The sequence below is a fragment of the Ceratotherium simum genome, chromosome 14 (assembly GCF_057802395.1).
Source record: "Ceratotherium simum simum isolate JZ-2026a chromosome 14, ASM5780239v1, whole genome shotgun sequence".
In the NCBI taxonomy this organism is placed as follows: domain Eukaryota; kingdom Metazoa; phylum Chordata; class Mammalia; order Perissodactyla; family Rhinocerotidae; genus Ceratotherium; species Ceratotherium simum.
In genome coordinates, this window is record NC_141913.1 from 5,484,646 (window position 1) to 5,500,982 (window position 16,337).

The 16,337-nt window shown below is 40.2% G+C and overlaps 1 long non-coding RNA gene across 2 annotated transcripts; it reads right to left on the bottom strand.

The window, feature by feature from the left end:
• Positions 1 to 7,887: 7,887 nt before the first annotated feature.
• On the bottom strand, positions 7,888 to 14,160 carry LOC147915248 (uncharacterized). 2 transcript variants are annotated; one of them, XR_015554217.1, is made up of 3 exons: positions 13,952 to 14,160; positions 10,690 to 10,831; positions 7,888 to 8,360 (listed from the first exon to the last, which is right to left on the bottom strand). It is a non-coding gene; the product is annotated as an uncharacterized LOC147915248 (long non-coding RNA). The 2 variants fall into 2 exon arrangements; XR_015554218.1 differs by lacking the exon at positions 13,952 to 14,160 and adding an exon at positions 12,340 to 12,403.
• Positions 14,161 to 16,337: the final 2,177 nt, after the last annotated feature.

Consider the following 16,337-nt stretch of genomic DNA (forward strand, 5'->3'; position numbering starts at 1 on the left):
ATCACTACATTTTCTGGGGCCTCACTATTACTGCTATTCTTGGGACTTCATTGAGCATGGAAGTCATTGTAGATGTAATGAATTCATCCAACATATACTCACATAACACTATATATTGCAATGGACTTTCTGTAAGAAAAGTCAATGCTTGAACTAGGGTAGTTGAGATAGAGCTGAACAGTGTTATGAATCTTTCACTCTTTATTGGGACATAAAGTCATTCTGAAACTTTTTAGCATCCTGGATTGTCTTTATAACCATCCTAAAATGAACTTGTTTTCTTTTCTACTTCCCAACTTTAGTCCATGCTCTTTCCTGATATCACCAATGCCTTTCACATCCAGATTTGCCATATGTGCTGGGAACAGGGGAGTGTTTCTACATCTATGATAAGAATCAGTTGGCATAGGCAGTAGAAAAGAAGATTCCAATTTTTTAAGAAATTGGAAAATTATTTTCTTTTTTAAGAAACAAAACAAACTTCCACTTATGACAGTGATGAAATAAATGGAACCAGAATTAACCTCCTGCCTGAAACGACATGTATATGAGGAAACTACCCAAGGCCTGGGAAAGAAGCATTGCAGAAGGCAAATGGAGTAATTCCTGGAGCTCACACATGGCCAGGAATACTGTTTGCTCCCACCAGCCAGACTGGAATAGACCTCAGAATACGCAGGGCAAAAGGATGAGTTCACTGAAGGATATTGCCTCAGTAATGGGACCAAATTAGTCCTGTGCTAAGGGCTGTACTGAGATTGCCTGACAAAGCTTAAAAGCAAGCTATAAAAGAATGAAACTGTTCCCAAGGAATTTAACTGTGTTCCAGAAAGTAACTCATACATATTTATAGGAACACCAAAACTTCCAGGAATCAACAACACAAAATCACAATGTTGGGCATTCATTCAAAAATTACTAGCTATGCAAAGAAGTAGGAAAAAACAACCCATAAAGAAAATAATCAATCAATAGAAATAGACTCAGTAATGATAAAGATGATAAAATTAGTAGACAAGGACATTTAAACAGTTACTATGACTATATTTTATATGTTTAAGAAGGAATAGGAAAGCATGAGCCTGTTAATGCAAGACATAAAAGATATTTCAAAAATCCAAGTCGAACATCTGAAGATGAAAAACACAATGTCTTAAATAAAAAATATGTTTGATGGGATTATCAGGAGATCAGACATTGTAGAATAAAAGAGCAGAAAATTAGAAAATGCAGCAAAACAAAGTATCAAAAATGAAAGAAAGAGAGAGAGAAAAAGAGAGGAACAATTTCAAGAGGAACAATATATTTGTAATTGTAGTCCCCGAAAGAGGGAGCATTAAAAAAAACTTGAAAATATAATGGCTGAAAATTTTCAAATTTAATGAAAACAATACTCCCAGAATCAAGAAGCTCAATGAAGTCCAAGCAAAATAATCATGAAGAAAACTACACTGACATGAATTATAAAAAAAAAAACTGATAAATTTTATCAAAGTTAAAAACCTTTCTCTTCAAAAGATACTGTTAGGAAAATAGGCAAACGCAGACGGGGAGAAAATATATATAAAGCATATATTCGACTAAGGACTTGTATCTAGAATATATAAAGAACACTTAATAGCTGAATGATAAGAAACAACTCAATAGCAAAACTGGTAACAGATTTGAAGAGACACTTCACTAAGTAAGATAATAAAGCAGGCACATAACACATACAAAGATGTTCAACATCACTAGTTGTCGTAAAGATGCATAGTAAAACTGCAATGAGGTACCACTCCACATTTATTGGAATGTCTAAAATTTTGAAAGACTGATAATCCCAAATATTAGCAGGATAAGGAGCAACTGAAATGCTTATAGGGTGTGGATGGAAATGTAAAACGGAACAACTGTTTTGGAAAACAACTTTGCAGTTACTTGAAAATTAAACATAAGCTACCACATGATGCAGCAACTTTGCTCCTAAGTATTTACTCAAGAGAAATGAAAGCACACGTCTACACAAACAGTTGTACACAAACATTCACAGCAGGTTTATTTGTAATAGCCAAAAACTAGAAACAACCTAAATGTCTGCTTTTGGCTGAATTGTGTCCCCCTCCAATTTCATATGCTTAAGTCCTAATGCCCAATACCTCCGGAAGTGACTGTATTTGGAGATAGGGCCTTTAAAGAGATGATTAAGTTAAGTGAGGCTGGGAGGGTGGGCCCTAATCCAGTCTGACTGGTGTCCTTATAAGAAGATGATGTTTGGACACACAAAGAGATGCCACGAATGCATGTGTACAGAGGAAGTCCATGTGAAGACACAGCAAGAAGGCAGCCACCTGCAAGCCAAGGAGAGAGGCCTCAGGAGAACCCAAACCTGCCAATACCTTGATCTTGGACTTATAGCCTCCAGAACTGTGAGAAAATAAATTTCTCTTGTTTAAGCCACCTAGCCCATGATATTTTGTTATGGCAGCCCTAGTAGATTAATACAAGGTCTACAAACAGGTGGATAAACAAAATGTTGTACATCCTACAATGGAATACTACACAGCCATAAAAAGAACAGACAATTCATATATACTACAATATAGATAAATCCCAACATATACTGAGTGAAAGAAGCCAGACCAAAAAAAGTACATGTTATATAACATGCATGCATTCTGGATAAAATTCTAAAAAATGCAAACTTATCTATAGTGACAGAAAGCAGATCTGTAGTTGCCTGGGGAGGGGTGAAGGATTCCCAAGGGGCATGAGGAAATTGGGGATTGGGTGGATATATTCATTATTTGATTGTAGGTTTCCTGGATGCACACAATTCAAAAGTCATCACGTTGTACACTTTAAATAAGTATAGCTTATTGTATGTCAAGTATACTTCAATAAAGCTGTAATTTTTTTACAAGACAATCAGTTGACATAAATAGCTTGAGATTTTTCCAGTCCACAAAACCTGCCACTCACTCTCAGTGTGACCATGCCACAACCAAAAGGAAGGAGGAACCTGCGAATGGTAATTATAAGAATGTCACTTCTTCCCCTGAGCTGTCTTTCCCCTTTTATTAAGTTTTCATAGTGATTCCAAAAGATGCATTTCCCAAAGAGATCTGCCTAGAAATAGGAAAGTTGAGAAGCTGGAAGTGAAGGGAAAATAAAAAGCCAGCAGGAAGAATGAAGTAAAGATGCTATAGCCACTGCAAAGAGCTGGCTTGAGTAGTCCCATGACAGCAAAGGCTTCCACAATGATAGGGCCACTGACTGTTTCTTCCACACAATGAAAAAAGGAGTCTGTTCAGCTTCATAATGAGAAGCTAAATAAGTGGCAGCAAGCAAAACAAATGCTCTGTGGCAAGGTATTGCTATTTGTCCAAGTGCAGTATTGCAAGTCCTAAATCTTGTGTCCCTTTCTCCATAACTTCCCTTTTTCTCACCCCCTCACATGCAAAAACACATCCTCATAGTCATGTTTGTGCTGAGGGCCACATAGTCAGGGAAACTGACAACAAGTGTGAAGGATGGATTTGAGATAGGAAAATTAATGACTTACCCTTTCAGATGCTTTCACTTCTCACAGAAATTGCAAGCGTATTAACTCATTTGATTCCCACAAATTGCTCGTAAAGCATGCAGCACCAGCATGATCCTCCCAGTGCAGCTGATGGGGAGAGAGTGGAACACAGAAGCATTAAGAGGAATGAGGCATTCTTGTCACGGCCAACTGAGCTGTGAACATTCGGCGTGGACCTAAGCAAACCTGTTCTGATTTGTTACCTGTTTAACTGGACGCTGGGCCAGTAGGGCTCCAGCCCTTATCTTTCAAGTCTATTAGAGTCCTGTGGAGGAAACCTTTTTATTGTCAGAGACTGTGTGGAATTTGGTGCTAAATACTTATTTATTAAATAAGAAGATGAACTTTAAGGAAACTATCAATGCAAAGATAAGGACAAAGAGAAGTGAAGACTGTGCTCACTGTTTCTTTACTATGCATTAGCAGATATCATCAAGTCAGCATACTTCCAAATGAAGAGACGTCACATTAAATGACTTCCGTGAAGCACTTTGAAGAGCATGAATAATATTTTCAGTTAACAACACAAGAGTTGAGTCTTCCATTATCCTGAGTTTTTTCCTCCAGCATTAGTTGAAGCATCTCCAAGCTGGAGAGAACCAGAGACTTCTGCTGGTATAATAAAAACATAAATAATTGAAATAACTTAGGTTGCCCCTTCCTTTAACATTTCCTATGCAAAAAGGCCATAAACCACTTCAATAAAAATGTCTTTTCTGTAAACCCTGGATCTGTATTTAGGTTTATGTGCTTCTATCTGATGTATGCATCTGACACAGCAAGAATTAAATTGATTGCCTGTTTTACAATGTGCTAGATATGGGACCACCACTCAGTACTTCCAGCAAGGAGAGGTCAAAAAAGATAGATTTAGCAAGAGACTACCTACAACTTTCTTCTTCTGGCGATTTCATCCTCCACGCTCTGAAGCAGGTCATTAGCCGCAATTAATTAACTCAATCAAAGAGTCCTTTAAGATTAGATTGTGTGGGAGCAACAACAGCAACAACTTAGCCCACTAAGTGCCTGGTACCCAAGATCCTTTGTTTTATGAAATACTCAAACATAATCATGCATGGTTAATTCTATTTTCTCCATTTTATAGACTTAAAATGACAATGGACTTGCCTAAATCTCCATAAACAATTAGGAGAACCTGGATTTGGATTAAGTTCTCTCTGACTTGAAGATTTCATCAATAAAACTCGTCTTTTTTTTTTTTTTTTTTAAGATTTTATTTATTTATTTTTTCCCCCCAAAGCCCCAGTAGATAGTTGTGTGTCATAGCTGCACATCCTATTCTAGTTGCTGTATGTGGGACGCGGCCTCAGCATGGCCGGAGAAGCAGCGCGTCGGTGCGAGCCCGGGATCCGAACTCGGGTCGCCAGCAGTGGAGCGCGCTCACTTAACCACCAAGCCACGGGGCCGGCCCAAAACTCGTCTTTTTTAAAAAAAATTAAAAGGTGACTCTGGTCCAGTTGGTAGAAGAGGATATGAGATGTCAATTGCTTTAACTATTATCGTCAAAGCAAGATTATGACCACTTATTAAGGCAGATGAGAAAGCATCCTATTGTTTAACTTCTTTAGGGAACCCAATTTCCCAAATTGCTTCAGCAACCAACCTTGGACTATTCTGTAAAAGTAAATTCAGTTCCGAAATGTTGCTCACCCTCTGAGCAGGCTCTTCTAGTTCTACTCAATCCCATCTAGACAGTATCTAGTGATACTAATAAGTAGTACACACCAAGTGTAAGAACATGACACAGCTAATCCGTTCCTTTCAGGCAACTTCTCAGCTTCTATGTATTACAACAAGATGGATTTTGACATAATAATTACTATGAATTACAGGCAGCTTGGCAAAGCAGAAAATGAATAGATTTGGGAGTCAGACATAATTGGATTCAAATCCCAGCTTCATCATTTAACAACTGATTGACCTTAAGAAAATCACTTAACCTCTCAGAGTATTTATTTCCTTATCTAGAAAATGGGTTAATACCACTCTCTTTGTACATATTGATAGGAGTTTTAATGAGATAACGCAAGTAAGATGGTTAGTGATAAATTAACTAACGGTTGTAACTATGCTATTACTGTCACCGCCAAATAGGGGTCCTCTCCTCGCCACAAAGACAAGCCATTAGTCCAGAGGCAAGGTGGTAAGAGAGAAAGGGTCTTTTTTTATTATTACAGCTTGCTAGCAAGGGGGAAGATGGCGGACTAGTGTCCATAAAGAACCATCTTCAAACTACAAACTTTTGAAACAGTTATATAGGGCAAATGAGCTGAAAGGGTCGGGGGTGGAGGGTTTGGAATGTGACCCTCTGGTGTTGTAGTCCTTGAGGCACCGGATCATTCCTTTTTCTTGTCACCGGCGATGGATACCAGCATCGGGGCTCCTTTCTGAAGGTCATTACATTCCTGGGAAAACTTAAAGAACAAAAGGTACTGTCTTATCACAATAAGGAGGTTTATGTGCAAGCTAAGGCTGAGAAAGTAGCAGAGCGTGCATATTGCTCACAAGCAGGTGTGGACGTATCCAGGCTACGTGTAAACTAAAGCACTGCAGACTCAACAAAGGGGTGCCTTGTGGATCAGGGTTATTGATAGCTCCAACATGATTCCCTTCGACAAGATGGCTTCCCTTATGCCAACTTATGCTGACCTGTGACTACATATCTATCATAGCTGTTTAAGCAGCACTAACATTACTTTATAGAATATATATATATATAATCCCAATTAGTCTAAAATTAATTTGATCTCCCTCTGTGTATAAATGTAGACTTACTAATAAAATGCCTCCCAACATATTCCTCTACACAACTTCCGTTTGTGAGCTGTCGGGGGAAGAGAGAGAATCTCCCTCTGCCCTTTCCCTTAAGGTTCTTCTGGCTGGCCAAATAATCAACAAGACAGGTTAGCAGGAGAAAATAATACCAAGTTTAATAACATGTATACATGGGAGAAAGCAGGGACACTGCGTTTCTCAACACAATAGCAGAAATTCTCATCTTAAATATCATTTTCAGCCAATGACAAAGGAGGATTTTGGGGGTGGGGGGAGTCAGTTACAGGAGATTACCACTAAAGCACAGTAAACAAGAGTAAGGTTTATTATGTAGCTCAAGGCCTCACCTTCCACATTGATAAGTCACTAGAAATGAGCTCATCCCCCTCTCTTCTCCAAACAGAGAGGAAGATACCTTTACAAATGGAGATTTCCCTTACAAATGTAAATGATTGTCTGGCAACTCTTCGCAGGGTCATCCAAAGAATGTGGCCAGAGAGACAGAACTTTTGATAAGAGGGGCTTGTTGGTGCCTTTCCTATTGTAACATTTACCCTACGTTATCTTTACAGCCATCATGATAGATCTGTTCCAGGAAGGAGCCACCATGTCAAATTCTTTAGGCAGTTAGTGGGGGAGGTCAAATATCCCTAGAGCAAACAACCAAGGTAAAGAGATAGATTTCAGGGTGGCCAAATCTTGATCTCCCACAGAGCGAACAGTGCAGTGTGCTCTGAAGTAAGCTGAAGAAATACTGAACACTATGAACAACAAGATTAAGAACTAGAAACAAAACAGATGAACACTTTTTGATTCTATAATAAAAGGATGGAGCAAAAAGTAGGTATCCTTTTATTTGTTTTTTCCCTTCTTACTTGGCTCTCTGATACCCTCGTGCATATTTTTGACATGTGCATAACATCCTCCTAATCTGGAAGGGAAGTGCTAGAAGCAAGAGATGAAATTTGGGAGAGACACTTAAAAAAATCTCCTTGGAATCAATTTTTGGCAGTTGAATTTCAACTTGAGCAAGTTAAGACAGAAAGATATGCATGTAAATGCCTCAAACTAAATCTCCTGATTCAATGACTGTCTATTTAAAGTAACTTCACATCAAAGTAGTTAATTCACTGTCAAAGTGGGGAGAACAAATCAAATTTGAGGGGGCTACTCCATTCCTTGGGGTATACTCCTGTAGGAGAGGAACATTTTTTCCCATCTACTCTTCTGAGTTCTTGGCTGAGGCTCCTGTAATTGTAGGATCCCAAAAAGGAAACCCCAACTCCAGTCTCGGGAAGGCGCGGACCCACAGACACAGAAGACCGAGCTTGATGCAAACGCAAGAGGTTTATTAAGCGGAGCTCCGGGTCGACACGTATCTCTCGCAGGAGACAGAGGAGTCGACCCCGAACCTTAAGGGGCAAGCTCTTTTATAGGATTCGGAAGCATAAAGCGGGAAAAGGTTGGCGCGGTCTTACATGATTGGCTAATTTAAAACATTTAAACAGTTACATTTTATGGCGTGAATTGCTATGGTGCGAAGCAATTATCAGGTTACACACACGCGTCCCCATCTGGACCCCCTCCACCCCGACCCTCCCAAACTTATCCCTCTGGAGCACTCTCTTGTTCTCAATTCTTCCCCGAACAGTTTAGGGTGGGTCTTTCATGAATAGAGTCAGTCAGGATCGATAAACGTTCCCCCCTATACCAGGAATCCTTAGGGCGTGGAGGTGCCTGTCTCTAAGGTAGTAACTTTTTAATTTTTAATACAATTTTTACTTCCTTCATAATAAAAGACAGATTAACAACAGAAAAACAACAGAAGTATATTAACATGTATACCTCAGGTACATATGGGAGATACCCAGGGAAAAATGAGCACCTCAAAGAGGTGACTTAGAACTCTGGTTTATATAGCATGTTTAACAAAGAACAGTGACTTTGTGGAGAAATGACAAGACAAAGGAAACAGTTTTAGGCCTCCAGGGTTGGCAATCTGTGGGAAGGAAAACAAATGGTAGATAAAGGCTAGTTAGTAATGTGGGAGATCAAGATTTGGCCACCCTGAAATATATCTCTTTACCTTGATTATTTTCTCTGACGGACATTTGACCTCCCCCACTACCTGCCTAAAGAATTTGACATAGTAACTCCTTCCTGGAACAGATCTTCTATCTGATGGCTGTAATATAATGTAAAATAAATGTTACAATAGAAAAGGCACCAACAAGCCCATCTTATTGGAAGTTCTGTCTCTCCGGCCACATTCTCTGGATGGCCCTGCAAGGAGTTGCCAGACAAACATTTACATTTATAAGGGAAATCTCCATTTGTAAAGGTATCTTCCTCTCTGTATTGGGAAGAGGGGGGATGACCTCATTTCTAGAAACTTATCAATGTGGAAAGTGAGGCATTGAATCTGCATAATAACCTTACTCTTCTTTACAGTGCTTTAGTGGTAACCTCCTGTAACTGACTCCCCCCACCCCCAACATCCTCCTTTGTCTTTAGCTGAACATGGTATTAAAGACGAGAATTTCTGCTATTGTGTTGAGAAACGCAGTGTCCCTGCTTTCTCCCATGTATACATGTTATTAAACTTGGTATTATTTTCTCCTGCTAACCTGTCTTGTTAATTATTTGACCAGCCAGAAGAACCTTAAGGGAAGGGGCAGAGGGGGATTCTCCCTCTTCCCCCAACAGTAAAGTTTGTTATATAGATTCTTCTAGTGCCATCTCCAGGCTGACAGGGTCTAAAATTATCTCCAGTCCTACTTGCATCCTTCTTGGTAGGGAGGGGAGGAGGGATATCTTTGAAATTTATGTCCTGCTTTTAGGGAAATAGGGGGAGGGCAGGGAGATTTTCTTGTATCTGCTCCTTCTCAATTGCCTTCAGCTCAAAATAATCTTTATGCCAAAGTGGCATATTTTAGGGTGGCATATGCTGCTGCTCTTCATTCCCAACATAGAAAGCCTGACTATGAGACAATGGAATTTTATAAATACCAAGAGAGAGCACTGAGACAAAGCTCCTTGACCTCCAGGTGCCACAGTCCCAGCTCTGTCTCTACTTCCTTAAAGAGCTTTATGAAAGAACAGATCGTTTATCAATCGGATGTCTTTATACTGCAGAAAACTCAATTTACACTGGATTAAATAATAATAGGGATTTATTGGCTCATATACCTCTAAGCCCATTTATGGGGAGGGGTACAGGATTTCTTGATCCAGCTGCATAGTGATCCAGTGTTTTGCAGCATTAATAGTCATAGAGTGGCTGAAGGAAGAATCCAGGCCCACTGGGTAATGGTTATCTTTGATGAGGACAATTGAATATGTTAATTGACATAAGCCAAAAGAAACACCCTGGAGCTAGGAATCAGTTTTCTCTTAAGTACATGAGCTGACTGGGGAGGAATAGATATACTGATGAACATCTGATACTATTTGAAAGACGTGGAGGAGGAATTGGGTACTGGGAAGGTAAACAAATAGTACACTCGAGATAGTATAAGCCATCGTTATCTAGGACTTCTCTCATTTTAATGGAGAAATTCGAATGAGCCCTCATCGATCAGGAAATGAACCCAAGTGAAACCGGCAAACAGCCATTGATGATTAAACAGCTAGTAACTATGGGGGATTGGAATTTGTGAACTCAAAATATGTCTCTGCCTGAATGACATTTTCCCCACCCCCACTAACTGACCAAAGGAGTTTGGGATGGGAGGCCTGCCCCCAGAAAATGCTATTACTATAGACATCTCTGGGTACCTGGGTGGGTCGTGCTAAACCCATTCTTAGTTCTAGTTACCCTTTGTGAGAGACATTTACATTTGTAAAGAAAATCTCCATTTGTAAAGGTATCTTCTTTCCTGCACCAGGAAGAAGGGGGGATGGCCTTACCTAGAAACTTATCAGAAAGGAAGGTGAGGACTTAAATCTCCATGATAAACTTACTCATTGTTAACTGTGCTGTTTGGACAATATGCTATCCTATCCGACTCCCACTAGGTTCCTATAGATGACATCTCCCTGGAGCCTGGGTTACTATGGTAATGGGTGTTTGAGCTATTTTTTTCAGGAACTAAGCCCCTTGTCCACTTCAGGCCGGACTGAGATCACCAACCCATCAACTGGGCCCTTTTGATGACAACAGGTTGGAACCCCACCCTCAGGGCATGCTAATGATGCCATTCTGTGAAGATGTGTCCTATGAAGAGGCATGAAGCTTGACTACGCTTGCGCTTGCGCAGATCATCAATTACCTCATCTCCCCTCACCTCCAATCATTTCAGACCACCTTGCCCCCTCCCCATAAGTACCTCTGAGTCCCTATTTTCGGGGAGGCAGATTTGAGACTTGTTCTCCCATTTTCCTCACTTGGTTGCCTTGTGACTAAACCCTCTCTCTCTGCAATCTCGTCGTCTCGGTGATTGGCTTTCTGGGCGGCGGGCAAAAATGGACCTGGTGTGATAACACAAGAAGAGCAAAGAAAAACTGATACACTACGTGGAAAAAGGCTAGGATAAAACTCCTCCTTTCTAAAATGGGTGGATAGGAAAAAACATATCATAGAACCTGTGTCAGTTAAGAATGGGTTTGGTTACATACAACAGAATAACATGAAACAGCAGTAAATTAAGCAAGATAGAAGTTTATATTTTTCTTACATAAACAAATATAGAAAAGATCTGGTATGGTGATCTTAAGGATTAAAAAAGGAAACAAAACATAATGAAGGACTTCTAGATCCTGTTTTTCTGCTCTTCAATGCTGGTTTACATTTTCCAAGTCACTCATGTTTAACTATCTGGTAAAGCTCTAGTTATTACTTCCACACTGCAAACAAGTAAGAGGAGAAAGAAGTAAAGGAAAAACCAAAAGCATACTGCCCCCTCCCCGCCACCTTTGGAAGATGCTTCCTGGAACTTCTATTCAACACTTATGCTTGCATCTGATTTGCCAGAAATTTGTCACATGACCATATTTATCTAAAAAGAAGGGTGAGAAATGTAGTCTTTTAGCAGAATACACCGCCCACCCTTCTGAACCAAAGGACAAAGGAAAAATAAATATTGGAAACTATTGGTGGTATAATTCTCAGAACCTATGAAAATGACCTACAACAGCCAAAACAAATTGAAAGAGAACAAGTTTGGAGGACTACTGTTACCTATTTCCAAAACTTGTAATAAAAGTAAAATAATCAAAAGAGTGTGGTATTGGTGTAAGAATAAACATATACATCAAGGGAACAGAACAGAGTATCCAAAAACAGATGCAAACACATACAGTCAATTAATTTTTGGCAAAGTTTCCAACATAATTCAATGGGAAAGAAAAGTCATTTCAAAGAATTGCTGCTGTAACAATTAGATATCAGTTTGGGGAAAAAAAACTGTCCTCATCCATTGCTTCACAACATACATAAAAATGATACAAAATGGAACATAAGAGTTAATGCAGAAGCTAAAATTCTAAAATTTCTAGAAGAAAGCATAGGAGAAAATCAATGTGACATGGGGTTAGTCAAGGATTTCTTAAAGAGGACACAAAACCCATAAACCATATAAGAAAAATATGATAAAATTGACTTCATTAAAATTAGAAACTTGTGCTCTTCAAAAGATACGGATAGAAAAATGAAAAGACCACCTACAGAGTGAAAAGAAATGTTTACGTAACACATATCTGGTAAAAGGCATGAGTGCAGAGTTTAAAGGAAAGTCTTCAACTTAATACTAAGTAAGAAACCCACCCATTAAAATATAGGTAAAAATTTTCAACAGACACCTTACAAAAGACAATATATATATAGCCAATAAAAACATAAAAAGTTGCTTGATACCATTAGTAATCAGGGAAATGCAAATTAAAAACCACAATGAGACATTAATACCAGGTCACTTGAATGAGTAAAATTTAAAAACTGGCAATATCAAAGTGTTGTATAAAGTTAAACACACACTTACCATACAAACCAGCTATCCTGTTGTTAGGATTTACTCAAGAGAGATGAAAAAATCTGTCCACACAGACTCTACATGAATATTTATAGAAGCTTTGTTCATGATGGCCAAAAACTGGAAATAATCCAAATGTTGATCAACTGGAGAGTGGATTAACAAAGTATGGTATATCCATAGTATAGAATACTAATTAGCAATAAAATAAGAATGGAATATCGATGCTCACAAAATATTATGCTAAGTAAAAGGGGTAAAACATAAAATACTACAAACTGCATGATTCCATTTATATGAAATTATAGAAGAGGCAAAATTATAGAGGTGGAAAATAGATCAGTGGCTGCCTGTGCTGGGGGTTGGGGAAAAAGTTCTGGTTGCATAGGAACACAAGGAAACACTGAGTTTGATGGTGGTCAGAAGACTGTATACAACTGCTAAAATCTCTCAAACTTAAAATGAGTGAATTTAACTTTATGTAAATTCTACCTCAATAAAACTGGGTAAAAACATAAAGAATTCATGAATGAATAAATAAAGCTATGAATAGCTGGCAGTAAATGCTAAGTCTATTTAAGTAAAGAATAAATTTTATTATTTTGTGTGTGTGTGTGAGGAAGATCAGCCCTGAGCTAACATCTATTGCCAATCCTCCTCTTTTTTCCCCCCCTTTTTCTCCCCAAAGCCCCAGTAGATGATTGTATGTCACAGTTGCACATCCTTCTAGTTGCTGTATGTGGGACACGGCCTCAGCATGGCCAGACAAGTGGTGCGTTGGTGCGTGCCCAGGATCTGAACCCGGGCCACCAATAGCAGAGCATGTGCACTTCACCGCTAAGCCACAGGGCCAGCCCTAAAGAATAAATTTTAAATAATCTCTAATGACTTCAGTTGACAGAGTTTAGATGTTATAATTCCTAAAAGTGTATGTGTAATATAAACCAAAATAACTATTATTTTAATAGACAGAAACAGAATTTCCAGATCACACCCTCAAAAACATATGGAAAAGATAAAAATTAAAAAATGTAACATTATTGTTCAATATAAAGTTCAAGAATAAAAGCATTGATAAAGAGGCTTATTTTCTTGTTAAAGAAAGGTATGGGCAGGTAGGTCAAGATGGCAGCATAGGCAGACTCTGAACTCACCTCCTCCCGTGGACACAGCCAATTTACAACTACTCTTGGAAAAATTACCGCTGAGACAGAACTGAAAACTGGATAAGAGGAACTCCTCCAACAACGGACAATCCTAACTGGGGTAGAAGAGGCAGAGACTCCCTTCCAGAGAGGAAAAACGCCGCCTTCACAAGCTGCCAGCTTCACGGCCGCCAGGAGCAGTTCACAGGAACGCACCCTCCCTGGAGGCACGGGGCCATGAGCTGGGGAGCGCCCCCGCTGTGGGCATTTTGTGGACCCAGCACAATCGACACCAGTGGCATAATATCTGACTTTGCCTGCTACTAAAACATTGGGGAACACCCCCAAAAAACCCGGTTCACAAAGAAAATAAAACTGGCTCTTAAAGGGCCCGTACACAAACTCACCCGTTCCAGAAGGCATCCTAAAATCACCAGAAAGAAAGGTGCACAGTGCTTTGGTGACAAGAGACTCACCTAATAGGCCCTGAGTGCTTCTCGGTGAGAGATGAGACCTCTCCAGGGACTGGGACATTGGCAGCAGCCATTGTTGTGGCCTGGTGTGAGCGTGCTGACACAGACGCCATTGGAGTTCTCCCTGAGGCCTGCTAGCCCAGGGTCTGCTCCACCAGCTAGAGCACCGATTTAATCCAGCTCAGCCAGGGCAGGCAGCCCACCCTAGAGACTAGCCCCATCCAACAACAAGCCCTCAGGCAATGTGTGGGCCTGCATAGATTGGTGACTGGATTCTCTGCAGCCTGGCAACTGAGCAGACTTGAGCTGGGCAGGGCGTGCACAAGGAGCTGGTGGAGAGTGTGAGGCGGTGGCGGAGTGTGTGGGGCTCCCACCGTGGAGAGACTGGGTCCGCTTGGGGAGGTCGGGGCGTTCACATGGGGCAGGACTGTGTTGACTGTGTGTGTGGACCTGTGGGCAACAGGGCTTGTCAGCTGCAGAAGACTTGTGCTGCTCAATGACCCACATAGGAGGTTTGCCCCACCTTCCAAAGCCTGAAACAATTGGGTGTTCCTGTGCCTGAGGCCAGCCCCACCCAGCTGCAATCCTCAGAGAGCTGACAAGAGACATAATAGGCTAGAGGCTTGCAGCAATTGTAAGGCCCTGAGCCTAACAACCTGCCACGCTGGGGGCCTACTCACTTAAAAGAAATACTGCAACACAAATGTGGTATTAGAACTTACAGCCAACTGTGCTGGGGTGCCCCACACCTGACAAAGAGACTGAAGGGCCCACAACAACTACAAGCAGCTGAGCATTACAACAGCTGGCCAGGAGAATAACTCAGCCTCCCTGGGCGCCTACAGGGAGAGCAAACAGGCCACAATAGAAGGACACATGTAGCCCACATAGGGGTCACCCCTGGAACATTGAGAACTGAGGGAAGCACACTGGAAGCCTCCTAAGGCATCACTTACATAAGGTCACCTATCCAAGAGTAGGAGACGTAGCTGACCTACCTAATATGTAGACACAAGCACAGAGAAAGAGGCAAAATGAGGAGGCAAAGGAATACATTCCAAGTAAGGGAACAGGACAAAACACCAGAAAAGGAACTAAGTGAAATAGAAATGAGCAACCTAGCCGACAGAGAGTTCAAACTAAGAGTGTTAAGGATGCTCACTGATCTGGGGAGAAGAATAGATGAACTCAGTGAGAATGTCAACAAAGAAATGGAAGATATAAAAAAGAACCAATCAGAAATGAAGAATACAATACTGGAAATGAAAAATTCATTAGAGGGACTCAAAAGCAGAGTAGAGGATACAGAAGAACGAATCTGTGAGCTGGATGAAAGACTAGAAGAAATCACCCAAGGTGAACAGGTAAAAGAGAAGAGAATTAAAAAGAGTGAGGACAGTCTAAGGGACCTCTGGGACAACATCAAGCGCACTAACATCCGTGTTATAGGTGTCCCGGAAGGAGAAGAGCGAGACAAGGGGGCAGAGAATCTATTTCAAGAAATAATAGATGAAAACTTCCCTAACCTAAGGAAGGAAACAGACATCCAGGTACAGGAAGCATAGAGAGCCCCAAACAAGATAAACCCAAAGAGGCCCACACCAAGACACATCATAATCAAAATGTCCAGAATTAAAGATAAAGAGAGGATCCTAAAAGCCGCAAGAGAATGTCAAGTTACATACAAAGGAAACCCCATAAGGCTATCAGCTGACTTCTCAGCAGAAACCTTACAGGCTAGAAGAGAATGGAATGATATATTTAAAGTGCTAAAAGGAAAAAACTTACAGCCAAGAATACTCTACCCAGCAAGGTTATCATTCAAAATGGAAGGAGAGATCAAAATTTTCCCAGATAAGCAAAAATTAAAGGAGTTTGTCACCAAGAAACCAGTGCTACAAGAAATGTTAAAGGGACTGATTTAAGGGGAAAAGAGAAGACCACAAATAGGAAAAATTATCTATTTCCATGATTAGAACGTAATGGATACAAATGCACAAAAAAGAGGTTAGATATGATATTAAAAACATAAAAGGAGGGAGGAGGGGAGTTAAAGAGTAGAGCTTTCAGACAGAGGTCAAACTAAAGTGACCATCAATTCTGTATAGAAGAAGTAAGGAACAGAGAAGGACTACAAAAACACTGAGAAAAAAAAAAAGTTAAAAAATGGCAGTAAGTACATACTTATCAATAGCTACTTTAAACGTCAATGGACTAAATGCTCCAATTAAAAGGCATAGGGTGGCTGACTGGATAAAAAAACAAGACCCATATATATGCTGCATACAAGAGACACACTTCAGACCTAAAGACACTCACAAACTGAAAGTGAAGGGATGGAAAAAGATACTCCACGCAAATGGCAATGAAAAGAAAGCTGGGGTAGCCA